The sequence below is a fragment of the Rhynchophorus ferrugineus genome, unplaced genomic scaffold (genome assembly GCF_030347505.1).
Source record: "Rhynchophorus ferrugineus isolate W39M unplaced genomic scaffold, kcgeb_rfMv2 rfM1, whole genome shotgun sequence".
Lineage (NCBI taxonomy): Eukaryota > Metazoa > Arthropoda > Insecta > Coleoptera > Curculionidae > Rhynchophorus > Rhynchophorus ferrugineus.
This window is the reverse complement of record NW_027472580.1, coordinates 32,369,142-32,385,661: the sequence shown is the minus strand read 5'-3', so window position 1 is coordinate 32,385,661 and position 16,520 is coordinate 32,369,142. Positions and strand designations below refer to the sequence as shown.

The 16,520-nt window shown below is 30.0% G+C and overlaps 1 protein-coding gene across 6 annotated transcripts in view; it reads left to right on the top strand.

Annotated features, from left to right (window-relative positions):
• pot (zona pellucida domain protein papillote) overlaps positions 1-16,520 on the top strand; it is a 164,850-nt gene that overhangs the window by 33,496 nt on the left and 114,834 nt on the right. For 2 of the 6 annotated variants that reach the window (XM_076403998.1, XM_076403975.1), the window contains exon 2: positions 10,348-10,419. The exons of the other annotated variants lie outside the window; for them this stretch is intronic. The gene's annotated coding sequence lies outside the window, so the exon portion shown is untranslated. The remainder of the gene's footprint in view (positions 1-10,347; positions 10,420-16,520) is intronic. 6 annotated transcript variants of the gene reach the window in all.

The window sequence follows — 16,520 nt, the reverse complement described above, 5'->3', positions numbered from 1 at the left end:
TTTACATATATAGAATTTACTGTTGTTACATTTTTTGGTCGCACTGTTACAAGTTTACAAATATACATAAATATATATGGCTATGTTAACTTATACAAAATGTATTAAAATATTATTGTAAATGATAATATAGCCATATTTTAAGTATTATAGATATGTATATTGCTTACTAGTATGAATATTGTTAATAAGGTCTGAATTCTCCCATCTTATGTGAATTTCCTGCGATAATTTGATTTCGAAATTTTGGTCTTTGTTCCAAACAAAATAAAAGTAAAGCTACTGAATAACAAGCTAACCATCAAAATCTTCTTATAAGTTCATGTAATTATAAGTTTATTAACTTCTATATATATATATATATATATATATATATATATATATTTATATTGGGCAAAATGAATAAGTTATTCAAAAGTAAGATAAGTATCGAATTTCGCATGAAATGGCATTTTTAACATTTTTGGCTGCAGCCCTTGGGGGGCATCACAACAACAACAAAAAATAAATAGTACTTGAAACATTATACTAAGACACAGTTATAATGGAAAAATATTGTTATATTTGATATAGCTGACATATAAGTGAGAGTCAACAAAATCCACAAGTAGACTAGATCGGAAAAAAAAACAGCGTAATAGCCTGAAATCAGCCCATATCAATTTTTCGCTCTGAAAATGACTGAAGTCTAATTATATCCCTTGAGAGATGCCCAGTTCTTCAAGAAGAAGTAACTAAATATCTTGGCATCCGTTTCTATGTTAGGTTAAAATAGAAACTGGAATTGAATTAACATATTCAAAATTAAACAATTATTCTGAATTAGTTGAAGCGAATCAGTTGATTAATCCGAATATAATCCTAACGTTATCTAGTATCAAGAAGATTGATTAATACTACTAATAAAAATCGTATATGAACCTATAATGTGTGAATAAGGTGTTACACTAAGACAACAAGCAGACCAGTATAACAACACCGCGAAAATAATGTTCTTTAATTAATTAATAATGCTTATCAATACGTAAACAAGGAAGTGGGGCACGAAGCCTTAAAGCATGAAAGAAGGATACCAAATCACAGCAAAGTTGAAGCAATACAGCTTCAAACGCACAAGAAAACAGAAGATTCAGAAAACCACACCACATGAACTTCTATAATGTACTAGTGTTACTCAAAAGTTCATCGATTTCTTCACAGAACAGTAGTTATAATAAAATTTATGCTATTTTTAGTATATCAGGATTGTACTAATCGTAAGAATTTTTAAAATTAATTTTTTAATACATTTTCACATATTATTGCCGACTAACTTATAATTTGTCACTAGAGTGTACATTTATTGCACTTCGCCACACAACTACACAAGACCACATGATTTGGTTCTCAGGAATCTGAGTCCCAATTCACTGTGATGCAAGAATTGCAGAACGTCGGTGTTAACATGGGAGTGGAGTCTTTCCTCATGTCTTGCGAATTTCTTAATTTCCTCTGTGACATTTGAAATCTAAAGGTATCGGTTTAAATAATTATTCCTGTTATATCAGGGTGCATCCAAGCCACAATATCTCGCAGGACTGTATTTTGAAATACTTTTGAACTGATTTATAACAACTACTCTTAAAATAAATCCTTAAAATGAGCTGTCACTAATAATTTTAATTACTTTAGTTATCTTAATAAAATTAAATTTGTAGTATCTGCATTCCATCGGCATATACAAGGTGGTAAGTGCAATTATATTGGTTCTTCTGTGTTTCTTACTCGATCTGTAAATGTTGACCTCCAGATGTTTCCCTAGGTTTAATCCTCAGTGATTTTTTATCCTAAAATTCAGTAAAGAAACTGAATCGGTAATCACATGAAAAACATAAATATTTGAAAACAGCATCGGATTAGGACATTACTACTAGTGGTTTAAATATAACAAAAATGATTCAGGGCGCTGACAGGTATACTTAAGTCATTATATAGTTTCAAGAAAATAAACAGTAATATGGTATTTTTTTCAAGAAGAAACATATTAACATTATTTTTGTCTTAATTAAATGTCTGACATAAGACAATAAAGAGCTTTTTCAGGAAAAATCTCCTGACAGTACCTTGGACCATTTAATTCAAACATCCGACAGTTCACACGGCCGCTGTCATAAAACTTTATATTTTGACCTCGTAACATCGACGCGAAGCCACGGAACGTCTTCAGCTGTGTAATTGGCACTGAGGATCAACGTTTCGTTTTGAGAACGATAAAAAAATGATTAATTACAGTAATATCCAGCGCGATAAATTAATAAAACCATTTAGTTTTGCCGTATCCTTTTAGTAGATATCTCGAAATGATTTGGTGGTTTTTTGAAGCCGGGCTTTTTTAATTATGGCTCAGGTTTTTTTTTCGGTTATTTGTAACTTGTTTTTTTTTGTTAGAGAAATGCCTTTCCTGTATAATTAAATCTTTAGACAGGCCATAGCCATTAAGAAATAGTCTAATTTTCTATATGCTGCTCTTGATTCTATTGAAAACTATTTATTTTGAAATATACAATTAAGAAAATAATTGAGTTGTTTTAAATGCTGTATGAAATTGTATTTGCTAATAGAATATTTAACTCTATATGATTTTTGATAGAAAAACAAAGAAAATAATTATGGAAAACACAACTTGATCATATAGTCCACAAGGTCATATTAACAGGATCTGTTAGACTCATTGGGTGGGTATTCAAATCTGGATCTGTTGGAGGTATCGTCGGCGAAGTATGTCATAAGTTCCTCAAGGAGCCAAAAAAGAAAAAATTATAAATTACAATGCTCAATAACCTCAAAATTGGATATAATATTAAAAAAATACAAAAGAAAAGATCAACAATGAATAAACATGACTCAAAAATGTAAAAAGAACGTCTAATATTCGCTGCAGAACAGAAAAGGCCTCCTATCCAGTCATTTACAGATTATAAGAGGCGACTATATAAAGAGAAACACTGTTTACCAAGAACTTAATGGTTAAGCAAATGGCATTAATGCATTATCTGAAATTTGTTACTTTACCTGAATTATACATTACATTACATTACATTAGTTACATTATCTGAATAAGTTACCCAACACATCCGGTATCATATTAGAGAAAAAACTAGAAAGGTAATTCACATTGTATGTAGATAGATTATTAAAAAAACTAACAAAGCATAGCGATCTCAATTAAAAGTTATATTAAAACTGTAAATTGTGGACGAAAAAATGAAAATCCATTTTACAATCATACATTTTACAACAATAATCAATGACATATAAAAAGACCAGGAACAAAGATTTAAATTGTCCTCAGAATCGGAAAGTATACTATTACTATAAATATTGATCCAAATTTAGAGTTTTATTAAATATCAATAACCTAAAACAGGAATATTATTGATCAGGTTCCCATAAAATCTAATTTCGAGCTAGGTAATTTGGAATTGCATAAGTCCTAGTTGACAAAAAGGAAAATCTGGAAAGGATTAGACAATGATGTAGATCTTAGATTGCTCGTAGTGATTAGTAGGTCGTAGTGCTCCTTTAAATTTAAATGTCAAGCCAAACCACCAAACCTTTAAAATTAAGTCCCGATTTTAAATTTATTTTGAAAAAATATCGAAAAATATCGGCTAAATAAATATCGATATATCGACCCAAAATATCTATATTTTTTTCTGCATTCCTATTTCAAGGTTTGCCCCTTTATAACATAATTTATAAATATTATCACTAATGTTTTGAAGAGTTTTACAGAGATTTGGTGACATGGACCACCAATACTAACCCAAATAGTGGCATCAAACAGCATTACATAATTTTTAATTAGAATAGAGAAGAAAAATCTGCTCCGGTTTTAAAACAAGTTTTACACCTTTACAAACTTCAATTGGTAATATAATCGACGTCATGTATGACCTGTGTTGGCTATTTTGTAAGGAGGACTATAGAAATTTTATGTGTTAATTCTAAGATCTAAATAAATTTATTTAATATAAGCAGATAAATAAGCAGCTTAATTTTCAATTGATTGAATTGATTTCTTAAAGTGATAAAAGCATCACCGTCTCTAAAATGATACAGCAAAACCGAAATATAAAATTTAGTTATATGTGATGTAGCAGAACCGACTATGTTCAGAAATAAAATCAAGCCCAGTTTAAATACAAATTGGATAACACACTTAACGTCGATTAAAACAAGTCAATGTGAACATACAGATTTGTTCGACGTTACTCAAAATCACGAGAAATTCAATAACACACCCCGATAAAGCGTCGACCGATCAAATTCGAACACGAATATCCTGATCCGGAAGCCGGGAGAAAACCGAAACGATAAAATCAGCGAGACGATGTCGTGTACGTGGACCTCGACGGCCGTGGCGCTGCTCTATGACAATGACAACGATAAATTATATTTCGCGGGAATCGAGAGCGGCCGACCATATCGCGGAGTCAACCCGAAGCTGTTGAAATCAGCGGAGGATAACCTAATGAGGACCGTTAGATTTGCGCCGTGGACTGGAAAAAACAGGTCCTGAGGTGAGACCAGAAGCGGAAAATGACTAATTAAGTCGATGCTATCGGTGATGCTCTAGCTAGGAATGGGAAAAATTCCATCAAAAACGTCGATGGTTGCGGTACATTTTCCTTGTGTGACTGCAAAAGTTCAAGAAAAAGCTATTGAGGTATATATAATTGCATGTATTACTGATTTCGTAGTGGCTTTCTTAAATCCAATTTAATGGTCGTCGAATATATTTAAAAAAAAATATTTAGCAAGAGCCCTTATTCATACTATTTGTATATCCGAATATATAGATTTTAAAACAAAGGTATCACGGAAATGGTAATAAAATTGTCCAGTGCAACGTAGGCCTATAAATTAATTTTAAAGGATTTACAACAGATGGTGTATAGTGTATTATATCGCATCGGGTACATGTGTAAGCAACTTCATATTGAAGCATCACTAAAAGGGCTCATTTTTCAGTACGTGTCATTTCTTGGAAGTGTGATTAAATACTTTTTTCAGTGCGTTAAAAATGTCTGACTTTCCACTGAGTAAATCGCAATTGTGGGAAGTTTAATTTTTTGCTTCAATTTAAAAAAAGGCAGCTGAAGATTATCGAGTGCCGTGTAAAGATTATAGTAACCAACCATTCATCGATTTCAACATGTGAGTACTGGTTTTGATGTTTTAAAAATGGTGATTTTGACACCGATGATAAGGGGATTCTGCACAGCCAAAAAATGTAAAGGCATTACTCAATAAAGCCACCAACGGGAATCGCTATCGAGAAAAATTAATGCATTTGAACCGAAAAATGTTATTTTTTAGCATTACTAAGATAGACCATAAATATAGATATGTCTAAAACCGACGGAAACATTAAAATGAGAAACATTTATACAGCTTCTGGTTGAATTAATTGCGTTATTAATTAGTATTACCAAATTAACTGTACTAAAATAGTTGATATTCTAAATATACACCATAAAATATAAGCCACCGATCCTGAAAGGCGCAAAAATCTAAACGGGTGTTAACTTAAATCCACATAAATACATAATTATATACATGTACGTACCCAAATTATGAAATTTGAAGGGGTTTATGTCATAATTTTTTGTTTCCTTAACATGCTATTTTATTTAAATAAAAAACGGGTGACTTGTTAAATAACGATACAAATTAAAACGGGAAATTTTATCTGTCATAAAATAAGTAAAAACTCCTACCTTGACTACGTCTATTTTTAGACATCTCACTCGTTGCACCATTCAATCTTAAAGCAAACACTTGAATGTGCAGTGTCTCCACATTCAAACCACATTCAACTGGAGTGAAGCACGTACCCAAGAATCATGCAATTTAACATATCCCTCCTAAAGAAACGACCAAAGGGATCATGCATCATCTTTGGTGGCTGTAGACATCAACTGTGATGCTTGTGCCGGGAATCCACAGATTAAAGATTTTTTTCAAAGTTTGAATATTTTCTAATTGGAACGGGTCAATCAACCCGTTGTGGTATTGCCGCTTCAACTGCGATAGTTTTGCTTGAACTCTACTTAAGTATATCAAGGAATGGTTCGAGTAACTGAGTAACGACCATAATTCAGTTTCCCTAGTTTTTTAAAAAAAGTCAAAGAGGATCTCAGGACAAACGATAGGTATTTTAACTTTATAATACTTCATAAGACGTCAATGAGTTCTCCACGCTGTTTTCATTGTTGTCTTATAGTTTATGACTTTTTGGTATTAAGGTTCACATACAGTTAGACTCACTGTATAAATGTTCTGCATCTCAGATATTCATAACAATCTTGATATTTTAGTTCGTACATCATACTTTGGAATTTTATCAATATTGGTTTTCGGTCTTCTTCGTGCCATTTAGTGTGAACTAATAAAATAAACTAATTGTATCAACAACTGTACCCAGAGAAAGCATCAGAACCCTAGCTGACTTCCAATTTTATAAAAGAGAAACAAATGCCACGATAAAATAACATTCTAATATATTGTGTGTTTGCATATGTTTTAATCAGCGACATATATTAGCGAAAATGCCAATTATCATTGTACACTACTGCTAAACAACCTGAACAGATTATTACATTTGATGGTTATGACATTTTCCCAAAATAAAATAGTAGTTTCTCATTTCATATTATCGTTATTCAATTAATACAAACGCTAATCACGGATCATTCAAAATTACACGTTCGACGTTAATTACTCTTGTGGTTTTGATTTTAAATTCTTTTGTATTGATTCTCATCAAAAATTTTTAGAAATGTATAAAATTGCTAGTTTTTAGTATCCTAATTATCCTTCCTATCCTATCCTATCTTATCCTTTTTAGTATCCTGTTGGTTTTGGTTTAAACTAATGAAAGTTTTGAAATTGATATCAAAAGAAATAATATTGGACATATTTAAAGAAAACCTAACTCAAACTCTCAAAGAACTGTTATACAGCTCAGCAGTTGACGAATTAACTGACTACACATGCTTATATGATGTACAAATGATCCAAAAAGAAGGAAAATACTTTTCTTTTCTACATTTTTGTGGCGTATTGTGACTGCCGACGTATACAGTTCACTGTTACAACCTAAACTCAAAAGGTTACAGGTTGAGGCAGGATAACCGTCAACATCAACACCGAAGCGGAATTATCATGACCATAAACGCTGGCTATGCATACGGTGGAATCAGCAAGGTGTAGTATAACTAAAAGATGCTGTCACCAAATGAAAGTGTTACTGCAAATGGATACCGACGACAATCGAACAATTAAACGATTTTTGACTGCAAAAAGTCCAGTAATAGCTCTTGCAGCTCGAATAATAAATTCTGATGAACCCAGCGTTCTATCCCAGACAGAGTATTTCTGTTACCATATTCACGTTCAAATTGATGCATCTTGGTTTTCAAATGGTTTTAAAATAATAAAGTGCGAAAATTGCTGCCAAGCAAAGTTCGGAAGAAGTAGAAAATAATGTAAAATATTTTGATTAATATATATTGTATGATCATAGTCCCTATCACGTGAGATCAGAATTACTTATACTTATATTACTTAACTTATAATTTATAACATAATAATTGACTTATTAATCCATCTGTATCGAGGGAACACTAATAATCAGTTGAAATCAAATAAAATTAACTTTATCAAAATCATGCAAATTCTACCCTGGAACCGAAGCGCTACGATAAGGAATTTGAATATTACAATTTAAAAACAATTGCTTCATTTATAAATTGATATATTTATAAATCAAGCAATAATTGATATATTTTAATATGATAAAGCTTGATTTATATGTTACTTAAAAATGTTATTATCTATGTTTCTTCTATGTTATAAATATAGCAACACAATAACATTAAATATCATAGAAATATCTACATATATACATCGTTAAATGTATCACGTAGGAAAAATATATGGATGATTAGTCGTATCACACCTTGATAGAATACCTTGCTCAGGAATGACGAGACTTCCTGCTACATGGGTGATTCCATTTCTCAGAGATTCTATAAAAACCCATTTCGAATACTAATATATTATCAGAAATTCAATGGAAATGTAAATGATTTCACTTCCTATTTTGAACTTAGTGAATGTTAAATTCTAATTTCAACTGAATATTTACCTTTTCGATCAATACTAGGCCTGAATGTTAATTAAAATGGTTCTTTTTTCCATCAAATTGTACTATATTTAGCTGTACAAATTTTGTGGTTAGACAAAAAAGCCACAAAATGATTCTCGGTAAACCCTCATCCGATTGTCATCAGCAGAAATTTGATTCAAATCATTGGTTTCTCACAATTTATTTTTAAAATACAGGAAAGAAATGCAAAAAAGTCTTGATAGTAAAAACAATCAATAATGTGTAGTTATATAAATATATATTTATTGATTTATTAAATGTTCGGTGTTATTAATTATTTATTAGTTGTATTTTACTGTAACAATTAGTGTAAAAAGTTTTTTACAAATTACAAATTTATATTTATTGTTTATATTTTTAGCACATTGTAGAGTAACTTTGAAATGAAGTGTAAACTTAAAGAAAGTAAACTTTTGTGTTAATATACTAAAAACTTAAACAAATTTCTTAAATTGACTGATTGAGTGACTAATTATTTCTAATGGAATATGTAAAATTTAGATCTATAATTCTGTGCAATTTTGTTACTGCTTGCTATTCCTTGTTAAACTAAAGAAAATATCGAAGATTTCACAAGAAGGTGTTATCAGTCTCACATGTACTATTACAGCATCATCTCCTCTCGTCGTCGTCACTTTCGTTCATCAATAGTAGGTCAAAAAACTTTATTTTCCCACTATGTTTAAGAACCGTTACCATTCGTACGGTTAGTAATTTTCTTAGGCAGAGGTTTTAAAATCAGTTCATCTGATAATCAAGTAAGACGTTTATGAATGATTTGAATGGTTTTATTTCTAATTAGATGTTCGCGTGTTAACAGTAATATCTCTTTCAATTCACGTAATACAATGCGTAAATTCAATGATTTCTATCAATACAAAATTTTCTATACATACTTCAGTTTATTATTGGGTGTTTTATGCGCACATATTAGTTTAAATGAATTAGTCATAAAATGTGACGATTAACGATAACGACTCTTGTATGAAATTTTAGATATTAGCGAAAAATCAAGATATGGAAGCATTCACTAATGAATTAATCTGATCTGAGAAGAATAACACATATTATAATTTTCAGATATCAAACCTCTCAATTTACTTCTTTTGAAGAAACTCAGCCACTTCTGCTTCCATTATTCAATGCAATTATTCATGCAGTCTTTAATTAATGAAAGACCTACTATTTAATTCACAATTACATCTTGGTTAAGCAATGCTCATCTACATTTGGGTCCAAGATCATCTGGTCTGAAATATAAAGAACAAACTTTGTTCTACGGAAGCTTGATATAGAAGCTCGTAAGATATTCTTTTAAGCTTATCATTGTTTATCTTAAAAATCATATCTGAGCTAGAGTAGAATACTTTGGAATATAATTAATAATATTTGAACCTCAACATCCTGGAAAAAGACGCTTCCATTTTAGCATTTAAGTAAATAACGTTTACCTTAAATGTTATAAAAATAAGGTCACAATAACATATTTCCTTACTATAGTAACCAAAAAGAAAAAAAACAAACACAACCTAAGATGTAATACAAAATGTGTTGTTTCTACAGTTGTTCTTGCTTTTATACAAGCCCTCTTGCGATTCAGATACACAGTGAGAACATGGTTACGAGTGAGCTTATATTTATCTTTCAATTATAGGTTTCTATATTGGGCTTAAAAGTTATGGTGGCTTTACTAAAACAATTATTGTTATTTTAAAAAGTCGCAGGTAAATGGTTTAGTCTAGATTTGGTTTCCTGGAAAGAGATTTGGCGCAAACGAAGGTGTCCACCGAAAATTAAACCTACTCTAAAAGCAAAAACAAATCGTTCTGTGATAAAGAACTAAAGCAGCTGGAGGAACACTAAGCTGAATGTTACGAGTATTTTGAGATCACCGTCATTTATACACAGACCTGTTTATTCTTCTTAGTGGAATTTAGAAAGAATTTAGAAATTACACAAAATTCCAATACATCTCCCTGAAATATATTTTACCATCAAGGCATATTTTGTTTAATTATTTAGATATAACCTATATGAAAATATTACCTTTATTGAGCATTGTTTTGTACTGATAACTTATATTTTGAGGATAGCTTTGGAATGTTTCTATATTATCTTCTCTTTTGTTGCAGGTGAGCGCTATTGAAGAGGAAGAACATTATTTTGCAGACCATTTTGAAGACGTCTTATTTAGAGAGCCTCAGGTAGGCTTAGGTTGCACGTTTTACCCAACTAACAACGAAGTAAACACCTATTATAACAAAGATATAAATGTGAAATTTGTCTCGTTAGTGTAATGAAATGTAATTATGGGCGAAACACACATTTACTTTATACGTCGTGCCTATTTACACTATGAACAACCCGCGTTAATTCTCAGCCCACTTCGTTTTAACTGGAAAATAAGTATACTTTCATAGTCAAGGCGTTGGAACTGCCTTTTTCTAATAGTAATAACAAACTTTGCATAATATGCGCACGTAAATGTGCTTTTTGTTGGCTTTTTTCCCCATAGCTGGCCGGTTCACGTTCAATGAGCACAAAATAGTTCCTTTGTTGTTAACGTTTGTATATTATGCAAATTAAATGACAGAGATTAATATCAGAATAAAAATATAAATAGTTTAACAAAAAATTCCAATTTGATATTTAATTTTTATTTTGTGTTTAAATGAATTGTATTACAGGTATAATTTCACATTAAAATTAATTAAATTTTAGTTAACTACACACGAGTGCAATTACAAAAGTTTACAGACGGAAGTGTACTTTTCTTTATTATCTCATGTGCTTAAATAGATTTAGTCGCAATATTTACACATGGCTACATAAATTAGTTATTGAGATATCCGAAATGTCGACGACCTTAGTAAAGGACATGACTATGTATACTGATGAACCGAGTTACTAACAAAGGAGATCGTTAAATAGGAAAATTCGTTATTTTTAGCGCTAAAATAACAAAAGTTTATACAAAAAAAAAAACAACAATTAAACTACAATAACTGTAATTAAAATTCCATTTTGTTATTCAATCATTCTATTGGGATTCTTTTAGAATTGTAATATTATAAATAGCGTTTTATATTCAAATGTACATCAGTTTATTCCAATATATTTTGCAACTAAATTAATAACAATTTATAATTCATCTTTCGACAATGTTACAAATACAGAGGCTAATGAATTTCGACATCTCCTTCTAAGCACCAATTTTATAATATTTTCTAAAAGTTGATTGTTTATAAAGTAAACATAAATTAAGTGATTCATATAAAAAGGATTCTATCTAAAAAGTTGATTATCACATGACTTGATAAAATTTCCAGGCATTAAAAATAAGGTTTTTTATGGGTCGAAGAGTCTTGGTAGTGAAAAGTTTGTGAAAACAGAAAAAAAACATATTAAAAAACTAATAAAAACCATTATTGATGATCAAATCCTAAAATATAGGCACCACTGAATGTCGACTTTTCCTTCTAACGGCCATTTTATAATCCTTCCTTAAAGTTGTCTTGTTGTTAAAGTAAACATAAATTATGTGATTCATATAAAAAGGGTTGAATCTATCTGAAAGGATTATCATATGACTTATCATCTCAAAAAAAATTATTTCCAGACAATAAAAACAGGGTTTTTTTTATGGGCCAAATAGTCTTGATAGATAGATAGATGATAGACAAAATCTAACGATTATTAAAAAAAACATTTATTGATGATGCAATCCTGAAATATAAAAGACACCACTGTACTTCGATTTTTCCATGTGAGGTCCATTTTTTTAATCCTTCTTTAAAGTTGATTGTTGTTAAAGTAACCATAAATTATGTGATTCATATAAAAAGGATTCTATTTAAAAAGATCATTATCATATGACTTATCGTCTCAAACAAATAAAATTTCCAGACCCTTAAAACAGGATTTTTTATGGGTCAAGTAGTCTGGATAGTTCAAAGTTTGTGAAATCAGAAAAAAAAATAACGATTATTAAATAAACTAATAAAACTTTTCTGATGACCAAATCCTAAAATATAAAAGGCACCTATTACTATACGAATAAAACATTGGAGGGTTTAATCCATTTATTTTAAACAAAAATCTAATAGACAACATATTTCTATGCACTACACGATTCTCAATGTCACTTTATTTCAGTAATTTACTTTTATTGAATTAAAAATCGCGTCTAAAATACAATAGTGAGAAATTCGTTCCATTCAAACATTGCTAATGAATGAGCTCGAATTAGTACGACGTCACTTCAACGTAAGCCCTGATATGCAATTTGTTAACATGACAACTTGATTGTTGCCTATACGGATTACGTTGGGAATAACGACAGATTTAACACAATGTTATCGTTATTATTATTATTACTATGTAACAGTGCGAATAATATAGTGTAGCTTTTGCAGCCATTATGACACAATAATGATGCGTTGGAAACGAGCGGGTGTATATGTTTTATAAAGTGCACAAGAAGTTCCGGAATGTGGTAATGATGAAGCTTTAAAGCTCAGACAAATGGTGATTAACTTCAGATATTCTATTATATAATATAAAAGTGCGTTCTATGGCTACGTGATTTTATTACGTCGTTTTTTTTGGAGCGAGAATAAATTTTAACATAAAATTATATATAAGGACCGTTACATATCTTGCAGAAAAATATATGGTAAATTCAATGTTTTGCAGAGAAAAAAAATAGTGAAAAGTCGGAATATTATTTCATTATTTCAAACAATTTTTGCCCGCATATACCTATCAATCTTGCCCGACTAATCTGTCACTAAAACGATTTGTTATGTTTAAACATGACCGAATACTACCCATGATCAACAACCATTAGCAAGTAGATCCTCTACAGCTGCAGGTACTATTAATATTTATGCTCTCCTCTCGTCTACAACTTTTGATATAGTACTAGTAATTTGAAGCTTAGATATTGTTTTCAATCCTGGTATCTGTACCATGACATGTTTATGAATTTTCACAGTAATTTTTGAAGTCAGATATATGAAACATATTCTACCGTTGAGGGTACTTTTGAGATATGAACTAGAAAAGTCACATTCATTTTTATGATACCCCCCAGCCTATTCAACAAAATGTAAAACAAATTGAGATTCTCTCTTTCATTCCCTAAAAATCTTCTTACGTAATGAATGTTCGTAAAAACAGCTCTTTATTACCTAAATTTGAGTTTAGATAAAACTTCTGAAAATTGATTTTCTTCATATCTTGTTACAGCATCAGGTTCATGTAAATAGCAAATAAGAGAATCCTAAGGCACTGCCCCTAAACCCGTTTACGATTTGTTTTAGTTTCCATTTCATGAACCGTTATCATAAACAAGTTTAAAGTATTTTCGATAGCTATAAATAAATCAACGCTCTGTTGGTAATATTTTGACATCCTTCTCATATTTCCGAGAACATCTGAAATAGTTGTTAATTTACCCGTTTAATTTATGAGATGAGATGACATTTTCACTCTGTCTCTATAAAAAGTAAACGGACTATTGGAAATATATATTGCGAACGAAGATCATACGATAAAATAGGTATTAGCTTTTAATGGCATACCACTCAATTTGTAACAATAAAAAAATAATTAAAATACTTCAAAACGCCTTAATCACTACTGGATTTGGTGGTATTAAATTGCCGAAGTTCAATAACATCAAGACCCATTCGGAAGGTATATTTTACCTTTCGAAGGTGGACGCGTGAAATCGGGAATACAAAAACTATTCTAAAAACATCAGTGTAATCATTTTCGATGATGTAATTAAACCATATTTTTTAAGTATTATACATGAAAAAAGCACGTAGATTAACAGAAACGTTAGCAAAAATTCACTTTCATTGTTGCTCCATATTCGATGCTAAAAAAGTAGGTTATGTAAATTCGCGTTTTAAACGGGCAGCCCTGACTTCTTTACCGTGACTAGATAATTGAGTTGTTTGTATTAGTAATACCTGATTATGTAAAATGCAATTGCTTTATAGTATCATATTCAATTCCATTAAAAAGCATTACATCTGTGATTTTATAAAAAATATAATATCTTTACAAAGTACTGTGACTTTATAAAATGTAAAAGTTCAGGTTATTCATTCCTTCCACATATATTTCTAGAATTTTTCAACATATGTTTGAGTCCACTTTTTTTCAACATAGGTTTGTTTCAATCGGAACTAATGGAACTATATGGAATCAGAGCCACTAGAAGACAATCACAGAAAAACCTTCGATCTTACCCAGACTGGTTACTGGATATTTCTTATATAACCTGTGACTATTAATTTAATAAAATGGCTATTACCTTGTCTTCACGACTAATAATCAAAACAACAAGATTTTATTTCCATAACGTGGCATTGAGTTTGTTTCCATTGAAATTACCACACACGACAACATAAAATAAAACTCTTTGGTCTGACCTCTGAGATATTATTTCAAATTAACAAAGATTCAACGATACTACTTTTGATACATTTAAAACTGTTAAGAAAATTCAGTAAATCATTGATTAAACAATAACTTTTGATGACAAATAAACAGAGTGCGGACATTAATATGATAACCAACGAAACAAGAAAATATTTAAAAACTATTTAGAAAATATGAGAAATACTAAAGGCAGTATTTAATATGAGAAAAAGAAATAGTGAAAAGAATCTAGACAATCCACATATTTCTATTCATAAATTGTATACCTTTATATAAACTAAATAAAAAACAATTAGTCAGAAACTTATTGATAAAATTTGATTTAAAATTGATAAAAACTTAAAGATAATTTATTGTTATAATAAATAAATAACATTATATTAAAATCCATTCATGTCTATTAACTTGTATGTATTTATTTCATTCCTAGAAATATTATGGAAGAAACTATTAATATAAAAAACTGGGGAATGCTGCAGTTGTGTCAAGGTTATATTACAATTACTATATTGTTCAAGATAGTCACGATAAGATACTGTAAAATGACTCTTCATTTCGTTATTTGCTATGTAAAAGTAGATTACAATAGTAGTTTTTTTTCGCAGATGGCCTTGGCAATTAAAGAAAGGAATTTAAAAAATATTCAAATAATTGAGAAGGTACTATCGTATTTATTTTATATACTAATTAATACAAATATATCAGAAACCGCTACTTATTAAATTAATGTTTTTAAAAGGTTATCACAGAATAAGAAAAGTAAGATGTCTGTGAAAGTGTAAAAACACTGCTTTTTTCTGTTAAATACGCAAGAGCAGATGGTTTGATATTCAGTGATTTCAGTATTAACATATGACTGCAGTCTATCCTAATGTTTCTTGATTGAGTGGATGATGATACTGAACCCTTAAGGCTTTGTTCTAACATAATAACATTATTTGACACTAGTTTTCATAGAGCATCTCCATAACTAGTCTCATAGTTATTCGATTTTGTTTATAAAACAGCAATTTATATGCAGATAACGGATATTTTCTTTCAATTAACCAATAAATTGCCTTATTATTCAGTTTCGGTCTATTATATATTATCCTATTTTTTTATTCTATGAATAAGCTGCTAAAAATTATATTAGGAAATTATGCTAAAAATATAAATCAAGTAAGAAAACAAAAAAAATTAATGTAATGTGGCAATATACCACTGTTCTCATTCTTCTGTTGCGCCTTTTTCTATAAGTCCAAGAAGTTCTTCATTGTACATCTCTTTTGGTCAGCATGTCAATTGTTTGACAACCTTCATATCAATTCGATAGTATTAAACATGCAATTTCAAAACTCTGTGACCATATTCTTCTACTATCTCATCTACTATGTATATTTTTTCAGTGTTGTATCTAAAATAAAAATAAGTAAAAAATAATTATTAATTTATATTTACCAAGTGATAATTTGCAATAATGTTCCCTCAACGAGTTGCATACTCCTGAGTTTTCTGAAAATACTTGCCAAATTATCAGTTTCCTCTGAAATAATTGTTGTTAATATTACCTATATCGAGAATACAATATAAAAAAATTACTCGCGTTTTTATGCATTTCATATGCTCGATTCCAGGTAGAGCCAATATCAACGTGTTCTTGATTCGTCATCCGCTTCCCACTTGGACGATTTCTTTCTGGTGAATATAAATTGAAGGTGAAATTTGTGATAGTGAATCTAAGTTATATTATTCCTGTATTGTTGTTCAAAAAAAATTCAATAAAACCGCAGGAGCTGATTTTATACGAATTTACAACCTGGGCAAAACACTCGATATCGTGATGATATGAGTTCATTGTTTCGAAAAA